General features: G+C 41.0%; 1 protein-coding gene across 2 annotated transcripts in view; it reads left to right on the plus strand.

The window, feature by feature from the left end:
* Positions 1–15,053, plus strand: part of LOC128642851 (multidrug and toxin extrusion protein 1) — a 466,573-nt gene that overhangs the window by 403,542 nt on the left and 47,978 nt on the right. The window lies entirely within an intron of this gene.

The following is a 15,053-nucleotide window of genomic DNA, read 5'->3' on the forward strand; positions in this document are numbered from 1 at the left end:
CACACTCTCTCATACTGGTCACTGGAAGTTCAACATTGCACCTCATGGCAAAGAACTCTCTGAGGATCTAAAAAAAGAATTGTTGCTCTACATGAAGATAGCCTAGGCTATAAGAAGATTGACAAGACCCTGTAACTGAGCTGCAGCACGGTGGGCAAGGCCATACAGCGGTTTCACAGGACAGGTTCCACTCAGAACAGGCCTCGCCATGGTCAACCAAAGAAGTTGAGTGCACGTGCTCAGCGTCATATCCAGAGGTTGTCTTTGGGATATAGACGTATGAGTGCTGCCAGCATTGCTGCAGAGGTTGAAGGGGTGGGGGGGTCAGCATGTCAGTCATCCCAGAAGGAAGCCTCTTCTAAAGATGAAGCACAAGAAAGCCCACAAACATTTTACTGAAGACAAGCAGACTAAGGACATGGATTACTGGAACCATGTCCTGTGGTCTGATGAGACCAAGATAAACATATTTGGTTCAGATGGTGTCAAGCGTGTGTGGGGGCAACCAGGTGAGGAGTACAAAGACAAGTGTGTATTGCCTACAGTCAAGCATGGTGGTGGGAGTGTCATGACCTGGGCCTGCATGAGTGCTGCCAGCACTGAGGAGCTACAGTTCATTAAGGGAACCATGAACGCCAACATGTACTGTGACATACTGAAGCAGAGCATGATTCCCTCCCTTCAGAGACTGGGCTGCAGGGCAGAATTCCAACGTAACAACCCCAAACACACCTCCAAGATGACCACTGCCTTGATAAAGAAGCTGAGGGTAAAGGTGATGGACTGGCCAAGCATGTCTCCAGACCTAAACCCTACTGAGCATCTGTGGGGCATCCTCAAATGGAAGGTGGGGGAGTGCATGGTCTCTAACATCCATCAGCTCTGTGATGTCATCACGGAGGAGTGGAAGAGGACTCCAGTGGCAACCTGTGAAGCTCTAAAAACTCCATGCCCAAGAGGGTAAGTCAGTGCTGTAAAATAATGGTGGCCACACAAAATATTAAAACTTTGGGCCCAATTTGAACATTTCCACTTAGGGGTGTACTCACTTTTGTTGCCAACGGTTTAGACATTAATGGCTGTGTGCTGAGGTATTTTGATGGGACAGCAAATTTACACTGTTATACAGGCTGTACACTCACTACTTTACATTGTAGCAAAGTGTAATTTCTTCAGTGTTGTCACATGAAAAGATATAATAAAATATTTACAAAAATGTGAGGGGTGTACTCACTTTTGTGGGATACTGTATATACTGGTTTGTCGACCCCTGACTTATTGGTTATGTGTAGGCTGAGGCGTTACATTTCATTAAATGAGCATTTTAATATAAATATAAAATGCTCTGTTTTATCACCCCAGACAAGGAGCTGGCATACATGTGAATGTCTCACAGATGGAATGCCAATAGGTCTACAGTTTAGGTAACTGCAAATATTCATTAAAATGTATAATTTATTCTGGTATATATTAGCTAAAACAACCTATTTTTTTAGAGAGACAGAAAAAAACATCATATCATTCATCATGTAAGTTATCAAGTCATTAAAAGTGGGGTGGGAGGTAGCATAATATAACTATTATAAAAATCAATCTTTAAAAATAAACGGCTAGATTACGAGTTGTGCGTTAGCCTTAAAAAGCAGCGTTAAGAGGTCCTAACGCTGCTTTTTAACGCCCGCAGGTATTACGAGCCTTGCAGGTACAGTTGTACGTCAATTGCGTATCCTATATTATCAATGGGACTTGCATAGCGCCGGTATTACAAGTCTGACCAAAAGTGAGCGGTAGACCCTCTCCTGTCAAGCCTGGTACCGCATTTTAAAGTCAGTAGTTAAGAGTTTTAAACTAAAACGCCGTAGCATAAAACTCTTAACTAAAGTGCTAAGTACACTAACACCCATTAACTATTAACCCCTAAACCGAGGCCCCCCCACATCGCAAACACTAAAATACATTTTTTAATCCCTAATCTGCCGAACCGGACATCGCCGCCGCTATAATAAATATATTAACCACTGCACTCCTGAATCGCAAACACTAGTTAAATATTATTAAGAAAAAATAGGAGACAAGCGAACAGAAAGTAGAGCACTCGCAAAGGGAGACTAGTATAAGTGGCTATTTAGTGGGTATATAACATTAAAACTTAATATTTATTATTAAAAAAAAAAATGATAAAAAACTACTATATAAGTAGTGATTAATACTTAGATTAAAACACAAACAAATAATAAATGGCTGTATATCCACAATGACCCCAGAATGTACCATAGAAACTCAGAATAGAGTAGGAGGGATTTTTAGGCAAATATACACCAAAAAATGGTTCACGGATTGCACCAAAATCTATCTAAAAAAGAGGATTGACCTCAAACAAAATTATACTAAGTGCAATACTGGACCGGTGTAGGTCTATCCAAAATATTCCCTATGACAAAATTAGTATAGTGACTAAGAGGGGAAGTGTAGGTAGCAAGATTCACATAGTCCATACATTCAGCATATTACACAGACCCATTTGTATAGGCAAGAGTGAAGTGTTCACAAACACAAATTAAACCAAAAATACGATCAAAGAAAGGTAATATGATTCTATAGATATGTTATAATAAACACATTGACTAGTGAAATGTGACTTGCATAGTTACACTTTGTGGTTGATACAGCCGTAGGAAGAGTGCCTAAAGCCATTTATTATTTGTTTGTGTTTTAATCTAAGTATTAATCACTACTTATATAGTAGTTTTTTATCATTTTTTTTTTAATAATAAATGTTAAGTTTTAATATTATATACCCACTGAATAGCCACTTATACTAGTCTCCCTTTGCGAGTGCTCTACTTTCTGTTCGCTTGTCTCCTATTTTTTCTACATTTACTTGAACAGTGAGCACCCTCCCCTGGTATTACTAGTCTATACTTCATTATATCAGATATTAGTATTATTGTCCCCAATTTGGGTGACTACTTTTATTGGTTAAATTGTGGTAAGCTAATACTTGACGGGGAATCATTAAATACAACTTCCATTACCATTATCCCTATCTTTATTATATTAAATATTATTAAACCCTAATCTTTCGGCCCTAACATCGCCGCTACCTACCTACATTTATTGACCCCTAATCTGCCGTCCCCAACGTCGCCACCACTATAATAAAGTTATTAACCCCTAAACCTAAGTCTAACCCTAACACCCCCTAACTTAAATATAATTTAAATAAATCTAAATAAAATTACTACAATTAACTAAATTATTCCTATTTAAAACTAAATACTTACCTATAAAATAAACCCTAAGATAGCTACAATATAACTAATAGTTACATTGTAGCTAGGTTAGGGTTTATTTTTATTTTACAGGCAATTTTGTATTTATTTTAACTAGGTAGTTATTAAATAGTTATTAACTATTTAATAACTACCTAGTTAAAATAAAGACAAATTTACGTGTAAAATAAACCCTAACCTAAGTTACAATTACACCTTACACTACACTACAATTAAATTAATTACCTAAATTAACTACAATTAAAAAAAAATATCTAAAGTACAAAAAAACAAAACACTAAATTACAGAAAATAATAAAGAAATTACAAGATTTTTAAACTAATTACACCTAATCTAATCCCCTTAACAAAATAAAAAAGCCCCCCCCCCAAATAAAAAAAGCCTTACCCTACACTAATTTACAAATAGCCCTTAAAAGGGTCTTTTGCGGGGCATTGCCCCAAAGTAATCAGCTCTTTTACCTGTAAAAAAAATTACAATGCCCCCCCCCCAACATTAAAACCCACCACCCACACAACCAACCCTACTCTAAAACCCACCCAATCCCCCTTTAAAAAAAACCTAACACTAACCCCCTGAAGATCACCCTACCGGGAGACATCTTCACCCACCCGGGCAGAAGTGGTCTTCCAGACGGGCAGAAGTCTTCATCCAACCGGGCTGAAGTGATCCTCCAGACGGGCAGAAGACTTCATCCACACGGCATCTTCTATCTTCATCCATCCAGCGCGGAGCGGCTCCATCTTCAAGACATCAGACGCGGAGCATTCTCTTCATCCGACGGCCGACGACTGAATGAAGATTCCTTTAAGTGACGTCAATCAAGATGGCGTCCCTTCAATTCCAATTGGCTGATAGAATTCAGCCAATCGGAATTAAGGTAGAAAAAATCCTATTGGCTGATGCAATCAGCCAATAGGATTGAGATGGCATTCTATTGGCTGTTCCAATCAGCCAATAGAATGCCAGTTCAATCCTATTGGCTGATTGCATCAGCCAATAGGATTTTTTCTACCTTAATTCCGATTGGCTGATAGAATTCTATCAGCCAATCGGAATTGAAGGGACACCATCTTGGATGACGTCACCTAAAGGAACCTTCATTCAGTTGTCGGCCGTCGGATGAAAAGGATGCTCTGCGTCGGATGTCTTGAAGATGGAGCCGCTCTGCGCCGGATGGATGAAGATAGAAGATGCTGTCTGGATGAAGACTTCTGCCCGTCTGGAGGACTACTTCTGCCCGGTTGGGTGAAGATGTCTCCTGGTAGGGTGATCTTCAGGGGGTTAGTGTTAGGTTTTTTTAAGGGCTATTTGTAATTTAGTGTAGGGTAAGGGTTTTTTTTTATTTTGGGGGGGCTTTTTTTTATTTTGTTAGGTGGATTAGGTGTAATTAGTTTAAAAATCTTGTAATTTCTTTATTATTTTCTGTAATTTAGTGTTTGTTTTTTACTTTAGATAATTTTTTTAATTGTAATTAATTGTATTTAATTTAGGCCATTAATTTAATTGTAGTGTAGTGTTAGGTGTAATTGTAACTTAGGTTAGGTTTTATTTTACAGGTAAATTTGTCTTTATTTTAATTAGGTAGTTATTAAATAGTTAATAACTATTTAATAACTATTCTACCTAGTTAAAATAAATACAAAGTAGCCTGTAAAATAAAAATAAACCCTAAGCTAGCTACAATGTAACTATCTTAGGGTTTATTTTATAGGTAAGTATTTCGTTTTAAATAGGAATAATTTAGTTAATTGTAATAATTGTATTTATATTTATTTAAATTATATTTAAGTTAGAGGGTTTTAGGGTTAGACTTAGGTTTAGGGGTTAATAACTTTATTATAGTGGTGGCGACATTGGGGGCGGCAGATTAGGGGCTAATAAATGTAGGTAGGTTGCAGCTATGTTGGGGCAGCAGATTAGGGGTAAATAAGTATAATTTACGTGGCAGCGATGTTGGGGGCAGCAGATTAGGGGTTCATAAGTATAATGTAGGTGGCGGCGGTGTCCGGAGCGGCAGATTAGGGGTTAATAATATAATGCAGGAGGGGGGGCGGAGCCTGGCCAAGCAGGGTAATGGCCGCACACTAATTAGGCTCCGTAGCAGACTTTCTACTTAAGGGTCTATAACAGCCAGTTCCCGGTGATTATTACAACTTTCAGGCCACCCTAAGGATCTCTGACCATTCTGGACTGCTCTAGGCTAATACCGGACAAGACGGAGTGAGTTCTCAGAGAGGAAGCCTCTGCGGCGGCCCGGACTAGACCGCGTACACGCAGCACTCAAAGACACTGCTGGCCTCACCGCTCCTACAGAGCTACTGACAATCCGCGACACAGACCGCTCAGCAACCGGGTGACTCAGGAAGACATCAAACTGCAGCCGGACATAATACTCACGGCAGAGCTCACCCGGTGCAACAAAACTCACGACACGTCCCAAGTCACAGGTACGGGAAGGAGACCATCTCCCCTGGAGGACTAGCCTACAGTTAGTGACCCTTACCAAAGGGCGGCATATACACAGAACAGTTACTCATGTTCTTTTTTTTTTTTTTTTACCTTCATAAAAGTTTAGTTCACATCACGAGACCTGCTGAGGAACAGGAAGGTGGCCTAGTAGTAGTACCAAGCCTGTTGCGCACTTTGATTAGTTACAAGTACAGACTGCAATCACCATAGATAACGCTCCCAAAATACATTGGAATTACTGACAATTATACCTATATTGTTTTTAACTGGAACTCTGGTTTAAAATAAGGGTGTTCTGGAATGCCCTGCAAAAAAGTAACTAAAATGGAAAAACCATTAAAAACTACCACTCTCAACCAATACCTTAAGGCGGTAGAGCCTCAGACAGATAATGGGCCTGATCCTGATGGGAGCCATTCTCTTGCTTTACTGAATGACACTACACCAAACGCTAGCTCCTTCATGACAAGAGAAGATCTAAAGAACTTGTCATCTAAAGACGACATTAAGGAGGTTCTCAGGTCAAACAAAAAGTGGCCAAATTAGAAAACATACAGACTATGCTGTGTGATGATGTACAACATTCTACCAAACAACTACATGCTCATGAAGAAACTATTTGCTTTTTAATGGCCAAAGTCGAAGACCTCGACAACCGCAACAGACAAAATAACCTGAGGATCAGGGGGATCCCTGAATCCATCATACCATCTGCGTTACTGGGCTGCCTACAAGATATGTTTAGATCAATTAAAGGTACTCCAACGGCACCAGAAGTGATATTGGAGAGAGCACACAGGGCCCTCAGGCCGAAACCAGCTATGAAAGCACCCCCACGGGACGTAATAGTTCGCTTCCTGAATTTTCTAGACAAGGAAGAAGTGTTGAAAAACGCAAGAGCAAAGTCACCTATCACCCATGCTGGCGTCAACATCCAAATTTTTTCAGACATAAGCCCAGCCACCCTTCAAAAGCGGCGAGAGTTAAGATTTATTACTGAGGCGCTCTGAGCTGCAGGGATCCAATACCGCTGGGGGTTTCCAGTAAGCATAATTACTACGAAGAATGGAGAAGCAGTGGTGTACCGCAGTCCTGACGATCTCTACAAATTCAATGAGAAGCTGGGCTTAAAAATTGCCTTCCCGGACACAGAGTCAGATAACACGAGATCTATTCCTCCATCACAACCGGACAGTAACCAACACCCAAGTTCCACGCCAGGATGAGGTATCGTATAATAATTAATTGACTGTGTTGCCATCCTCTGTCATCCTTGGATGTTACATTCTGGCCATGTATGTCATATGAGATGCCATAAATATTAAGACTAGACTATTGTATGCTGGGCTGACCCCAGAGACTAATAACATATGTTTATGATGCATCCAGAACTGTGTATATCCGGCATATATAAGAGAATCGCTACAGACAAAGGGTGACGAACATTATGTAACACAAAGAGAGATAAGACTTTAATTATTAAAAACAGCCAACTATAAAACTACGTTTACATTGTTAGAATAAACTGTTGTGTTTTTCAAGTTATATTATAGCACTTTGGATCTAGTCACAGTTATGATTGCTAATAATTAACTGTTATAATGATAAGTTAATATGTTTTTTCTTAAAGTTCATATTTAAAGTATGCTCAGTTGTAACCTGCTTGTATGGCAACACGGACCTTATCTCCCCCTTCGTGGACCGAAGGACCACTCACATTTGTCAGGGACTTGAGATACATTATGATGTAGGCAGGGCTTTCTTTAGTAACATTCAGCCTGTGAGGTGGACATATACTATAACTATAAAATTGACAGGAAACATAAAAGTCTGCATGTTTCAGACCCACCTTCATGGGAGGTAATTATAATATTGTTACATCTTTACACATAGTTACCACATGTCATAACTCTAATCACATAGACTATATATACCGGGACCAAACTATATACAGAACAAGACTTAAACACTTAAATGACCCTTAGGAGAAAGGGCTCTTTCCTCTTTCCCTTAGATAGTAACTATACACCCTTAGTAACTAACAGGTTACGAAGCCTTTAACTAACAGCTGAAAACTTACTAATCCTATCCCCCTTTCTTGTCTCCCCAAATTACAACTTCCTTTTTCTACTCTCACTACATCTATCCTCCCTTACTCCCCCTACTCTTCTCTTTAACTCTACGTTCTTTCCTCTCCCTCACCCCCCTTTTTATTTATTTTTTTTTATTTATTTTTTTCCCCTCACCTCCCTCAACCTAGGATATACCTATGGCAAGTAAAACACTCACATGTATAACTATTAATGTTAAGGGCTTGAATAGCCCCATGAAACGCAAAATTGGTATGAAAGATCTCACCAGGATGGGAGGAGATATTGTCCTTATTTAGGAATCCCATTTTAAAAAAGGGCACGAACCAAAGTGGTATAACAGAGAATATCCCACTGCCTTTTTTGCCTCAGGGCCAAATAAAAAGAACGGAGTGGGAATCTTACTCAAACACTCAATTCCATTCCAAGTAACTCAAACAGATAAAGACCAGGAAGGTAGATTTCTCATTGTCCACGGGTTACTATATGGGCGCCCTATCACTATTGTCAACACCTACTTCCCTAACAAAGGCCAGAAAACATTCATGAGACACCTCTCTAACCATATTATAGACCACATGAAAGGTCCTCTTATTATAGGAGGAGACTTCAATATTCCCATAGACCCCAAATTAGATACATCGGGGGGTACTTCCACGTTGCCAAAAAAAGACATTAAAAGCATTAACCACCTCCTTAGAGATTTAGCTGTCCACAATGTCTGGAGAGTGTCAAACCCGACCAAGAGAGATTACACCTTTTTTTTCACCCTCATAAAATCTATTCTCGCTTGGACTACTTTTTTGTAGATCCCCTAATCTTATCCATAATAAAAACGTCTAAAATACTACCTATCACTTGGTCAGACCATGTACCAGTACTGTGCACACTGGACTGGCCAGAGACACCTCTTGCCCCGTTCCAGTGGCGATTGGATGATCATTTATTAGATGACCCCCTGGTCAGAGCAGATCTAGATAGAGCCATCCCAGAATACTTCCAAATTAACACTGTAAAAGAAACTTCGGAAATGACAAGATGGGAAGCACACAAGTGCGTGATCAGGGGAATCCTGATCAAACATAAGGCTAGATTACGCACACTACACATACACAGGAAAAAATATAACGACTTACTACAAACATTGGCTGAGGCGGAAAAAGCACATAAACAAAAACCGGAAGACACAATCCTTTCAGACCTATTAACACAAGCACGTACAAAAGTGAGGGACTTTCTTCATCTAGATCAACAAAAACAGACACTAGACTAGCACTTAAACAATATTACTATACCCATGGGAATAAAGCAGGCCGTTTACTGGCCAGATCAATCAAACGTAAACATTTAAAATCATACATTCTCACAATGAAAGATAAAGAGGGACATACTAAAACGGATAGCCTCAAGATTGCAGAAACGTTTAGAAAATACTACGACACCCTTTATAACATCAAACAGTCAACTGATAATAATAACCCAAGACAGAGTCCTCAAACTTTAGCCGACATACACAAATACACCTCCAGACTAAATCTCCCCCACTTAGATGCAACAGACTCAGCCGCACTTGATCATCCTATCTCTTGTGAGGAAGTCTCCCTAGCTATCAAACATACACCCCTGGGAAAGAGCCCGGGACCAGACGGCTTTGGAAGCAAATATTACAGACTGTTTCTTCTGACCTGATTCCCCACCTTACACAACTCTTTAATGTAGTTGATGAAATCGGTGGCTTCTCTAAGCAAATGTTAGAAGCATATATCACAGTTCTTCCCAAGCCAGGTAAACCCCCTACAAAACCTGAAAATTTCAGGCCAATATCGTTACGTAATGTGGACGTGAAAATATATGCCAAAATTCTTTCGGACAGACTTAATAAGATCTTATCTAAATTGGTGAACCCAGACCAGGTGGGTTTTATGCCAGGAAGAGAGGCAAAGGATAACACGCTTCAAATACTCCAACTAATCTCCCACACACGCAATAACCAAATACCTATGATATTGGTCTCCACAGATGCCGAGAAGGCCTTCGACAGGGTCAACTGGGGCTTTCTCAGCTCTGTCCTAAAACAGATGAATATTAGTAATTCCTTTATCTCCAAAATTTTTGCATTATACTCTACTCCGTCTGCTAAAGTGAGGGTTAACGACATCCTGTCTGAACCGTTCAATATCACCAATGGAACGAGACAGGGATGTCCCCTGTCCCCAATCTTATTTGCCCTATCTGTAGAGGCATTGGCCCATAAAATTAGGCAGAACCCCCTGGTCTGTGGCATTAAAATTAATAACTCGGAACATAAATTGGCATTATACGCCAATGACATTTTGTTTACGTTAACTAACCCAGAGAATTCTTTAATAACACTACTAGACGAATTCGAAGAATACGGCAGATTCTCTTATTTTCACCTGAACGCATCTAAATCGGAAATTCTAAATATTATGACACCCGCTGACACTATGCTCAGAATAAAATCCACAAGTCCTTTAATGGTCCAACCTCACAAAATGAAATACTTAGGTATATACCTAACGACAGACCCCAAGGACCTGTTCTTGGCTAACTATAAACCCCTACAAGACCAAATCATGGCTGACCTTTCTAGCTGGAGTAACAAACATATATCATGGCTAGGTAGAGTCCAGGTCATAAAGATGAATATATTACCACATATCTTATACATACTACAAACGTTACCTATCCCATTACTCAGACATTACATTACAAATCTTCAGGATATCATAGGACTATATATTTGGCAAAGAATTAGACCACGTATCCCAAAATCCACAATGTTCCTTCCTAGATTTAGGGGAGGACTGGGAGTACCAAATATAGAAGTATACAGACAAGCGGTGTTTTTACAACGCCTTGAAAAGTGGTGTCACAACTCAGCAGATAAAAAGTGGATCCAACTTGACAGGGCAATCTTAAATTCAGATAATTTGGGAATTTGGGCCTGGATTCCTCCAAAGTCAAGACCTAGCGAGATTTCCTACTACCCATTGTGGAACGAATTATTTATAATATGGGATAAAATCCTTAAAAATACCACTCACCTCTCTTCCATGCTCTCTCCAATGACACCATACAGGTGCAATCCTGACCTACCGACTGCGGACTTCCCCCCGTTGACTGGTCCCTTTCCACACATACATGAATTCACTTTAAAAAACGTATTAGAGGGGTCAGACTGAAACAGAGGGAGACCATGGCTGGGGTCGACGGAGGGCCTCCTCCTCCGTGGTTCGCATATACACAATTAGCACACTTTGTCCAGACACACAAGAAAAGGGATGAATTTAACCGCCCAATGACCAGATTTGAAGTCTTATGTTCACAACAATCCCAACCTAGGCATCTCATATCTAAAATCTACAACATATTACTGACTAATAGTTGCACAGAGTACCCCTCTTACACTCTCAAATGGGCTAAAGACTTAGAAAGAGAGATCAGTCAGGAAGAATGGGACTGTGCTCTCACGAGCCGTAGGGAGGCCACAATTTCCTCCAGCATTATGGAAATGAACTTTAAGCTACTGGCGAGGTGGTACCTCACGCCAACCAGACTGCGTTACATTTATAGGAAAAGTAGTGGAAAATGCTAGAGGGGATGTGGGAAAGAAGCAGATTTAATACATATCTGGTGGTCGTGTAGAACATGGACAACTTCTGGTCAGAGGTGATCTTTGAAATGAATACCAAACTTAACATACACATACAAAAAGACCCAAGTATCCTTCTCTTTTTAGGTTTACCTAAAATCCTAAACAAATCTAATAAACCTTTACTGTACATCATGTTAAATATCGCCAAACTTCTCATACCGCAAAGATGGATATCATGTGAGGTCCCCACATTAGAGACATGGAAAAGGCAGGTTACATCATTGCTCCAAATAGAAAGATACCAATACATGAAAAATGGTAACATGGAAGTATATGAGTCGATGCTAGAGCTGTGGAACCCTTCCAACACCAACATAGGTTAGCTAAACAAGGGCCTTAATATATATATATAATACATAGAAGTTCATCTGCAATATTGAATGACCTTCCCTCAAACCTCCAACTTATATAAATACCTTTTTAACTTTGGACCTATCGGTTCACCCCCTACCCCCCTCCCCCTTCCCTTTTTTTTTTTTCCTCATTCCCTTCTTTCCTCATTGTCTTTCCTCTTCTATTTTTCTGACTATGCTAGTATATAGACCTAAAACTGACACTGACAGAAGTACACTGAAGGTTTAGTAATTAGATTAATCCCAAATACTGAAACACGAAAACATAATTTATGCTTACCTGATAAATTTATTTCTCTTGTAGTGCATTCAATCCACGGGTCATCCATTACTTATGGGATTATATCTCCTTCCCAACAGGAAGTTGCAAGAGGATCACCCAAGCAGAGCTGCTATATAGCTCCTCCCCTCACATGTCATATCCGGTCATTCGACCGAAACAAGACAAGAAAGGAGAAACCATAGGGTGCAGTGGTGACTGTAGTTTGAATTCAAAATTTAGATCTGCCTTAAAAGACAGGGCGGGCCGTGGACTGAATACACTACAAGAGAAATAAATTTATCAGGTAAGCATAAATTATGTTTTCTCTTGTTAAGTGTATTCAGTCCACGGGTCATCCATTACTTATGGGATACCAATACCAAAGCTAAAGTACACGGATGATGGGAGGGACAAGGCAGGAACTTTAAACGGAAGGAACCACTGCCTGTAGAACCTTTCTCCCAAAAACAGCCTCCGAAGAAGCAAAAGTGTCAAATTTGTAAAATTTTGAAAAAGTGTGAAGTGAAGACCAAGTTGCAGCCTTGCAAATCTGTTCAACAGAGGTCTCATTCTTAAAGGCCCAGGTGGAAGCCACAGCTCTAGTGGAATGAGCTGTAACTTTTTCAGGAGGCTGCTGTCCAGCAGTCTCATAGGCTAAGCGTATTATGCTACGAAGCCAAAAAGAGAGAGAGGTAGCCGAAGCTTTTTGACCTCTCCTCTGTCCAGAGTAAACGACAAACAGGGAAGAAGTTTGATGAAAATCTTTAGTTGCCTGCAAATAGAACTTCAGGGCACGGACTACGTCCAGATTATGCAAGAGTCGTTCCTTCTTTGAAGAAGGGTTAGGACACAGTGATGGAACAACAATCTCTTGATTGATATTCCTGTTAGAAACTACCTTAGGTAAGAACCCATGTTTAGTACGCAGAACTACCTTGTCTGAATGGAAAATCAGATAAGGAGAATCACAATGTAAGGCAGATAACTCAGAGACTCTTCGAGCCGAGGAAATAGCCATCAAAAAGAGAACTTTCCAAGATAACAGCTTAATATCAATGGAATGAAGGGGTTCAAACGGGACACCTTGAAGAACTTTAAGAACTAAGTTTAAACTCCACGGTGGAGCAACAGTCTTAAACACAGGCCTAATCCTAGCCAAAGCCTGACAAAAGGCCTGAACGTCTGGAACTTCTGCCAGACGTTTGTGTAGAAGAATAGACAGAGCAGAAATCTGTCCCTTTAACGAACTAGCAGATAAGCCCTTTTCTAAACCCTCTTGTAGAAAAGACAATATCCTAGGAATCCTAACCTTACTCCATGAGTAACTCTTGGATTCGCACCAGTATAAATATTTACGCCATATCTTATGGTAAATTTTTCTGGTAACAGGTTTCCGAGCCTGTATTAAGGTATCAATAACCGACTCCGAGAAGCCACGCTTTGATAGAATCAAGGGTTCAATCTCCATGCAGTCAGTCTCAGAGAAATTAGATTTGGATGATTGAAAGGACCCTGAATTAGAAGGTCCTGCCTCAGAGGCAGAGACCATGGTGGACAGGACGACATGTCCACTAGGTCTTCATACCAGGTCCTGCGTGGCCACGCAGGCGCTATCAGAATCACTGATGCTCTTTCCTGTTTGATCCTGGCAATCAGTCAAGGAAGCATCGGGAATGGTGGAAACACATAAGCCATGTTGAAGACCCAAGGGGCTGTCAGAGCATCTATCAGCACCACTCCCGGGTCCCTGGACCTGGATCCGTAACAAGGAAGCTTGGCGTTCTGGCGAGACGCCATGAGATCCAGATCTGGTTTGCCCCAACGATGAATCAGTTGAGTGAAGACCTCCGGGTGAAGTTCCCACTCCCCCGGATGAAAAGTCTGGCGACTTAGAAAATCCGCCTCCCAGTTCTCCACGCCTGGGATGTAGATCGCTGACAGATGGCAAGAGTGAGACTCTGCCCAGCGAATTATCTTTGAGACTTCCAACATTGCTAGGGAACTCCTGGTTCACCCTTGATGGTTGATGTAAGCCACAGTCGTGATGTTGTCCGACTGAAATCTGATGAACCTCAGAGTTGCTAACTGAGGCCAAGCCAGAAGAGCATTGAGTATTGCTCTCAACTCCAGAATATTTATTGGGAGGAGTTTCTCCTCCTGAGTCCATAATCCCTGAGCCTTCAGGGAGTTCCAGACTGCGCCCCAACCTAGAAGGCTGGCATCTGTTGTTACAATTGTCCAATCTGGCCTGCGAAAGGTCATACCCTTGGACAGATGGACCCGAGAAAGCCACCCGAGAAGAGAATCTCTGGTCTCTTGGTCCAGATTTAGCAGAGGGGACAAATCTGAATAATCCCCATTCCACTGACTTAGCATGCATAATTGCAGCGGTCTGAGATGCAGGCGCGCAAATGGCACTATGTCCATTGCCGCTACCATTAAGCCGATTACTTCCATGCACTGAGCCACTGATGGGCGTGGAACGGAATGAAAGGCACGGCAAGCATTTAGATAAGCTTTGATAACCTGGACTCCGTCAGGTAAATTTTCATCTCTACAGAATCTATCAGAGTCCCTAGAAAGGAGACCCTTGTGAGTGGTGATAGAGAACTCTTTTCCACGTTCACTTTCCACCCATGCGACCTCAGAAATGCCAGAACTATCTCTGTATGAGACTTGGCCATTTGAAAGCTTGACGCCTGTATCAGGATGTCGTCTAGATACGGAGCCACCGCTATGCCTCGCGGTCTTAGAACCACCAGAAGTGAGCCCAGAACCTTTGTAAATATTCTCGGGGCCGTAGCCAACCCGAAGGGAAGAGCTACAAACTGGTAATGCCTGTCTAGAAAGGCAAATCTTAGGTACCGATAATGATCTTTGTGAATCGGTATATGAAGGTAGGC

The sequence above is a fragment of the Bombina bombina genome, chromosome 12, assembly GCF_027579735.1.
Source record: "Bombina bombina isolate aBomBom1 chromosome 12, aBomBom1.pri, whole genome shotgun sequence".
In the NCBI taxonomy this organism is placed as follows: Eukaryota; Metazoa; Chordata; class Amphibia; order Anura; family Bombinatoridae; genus Bombina; species Bombina bombina.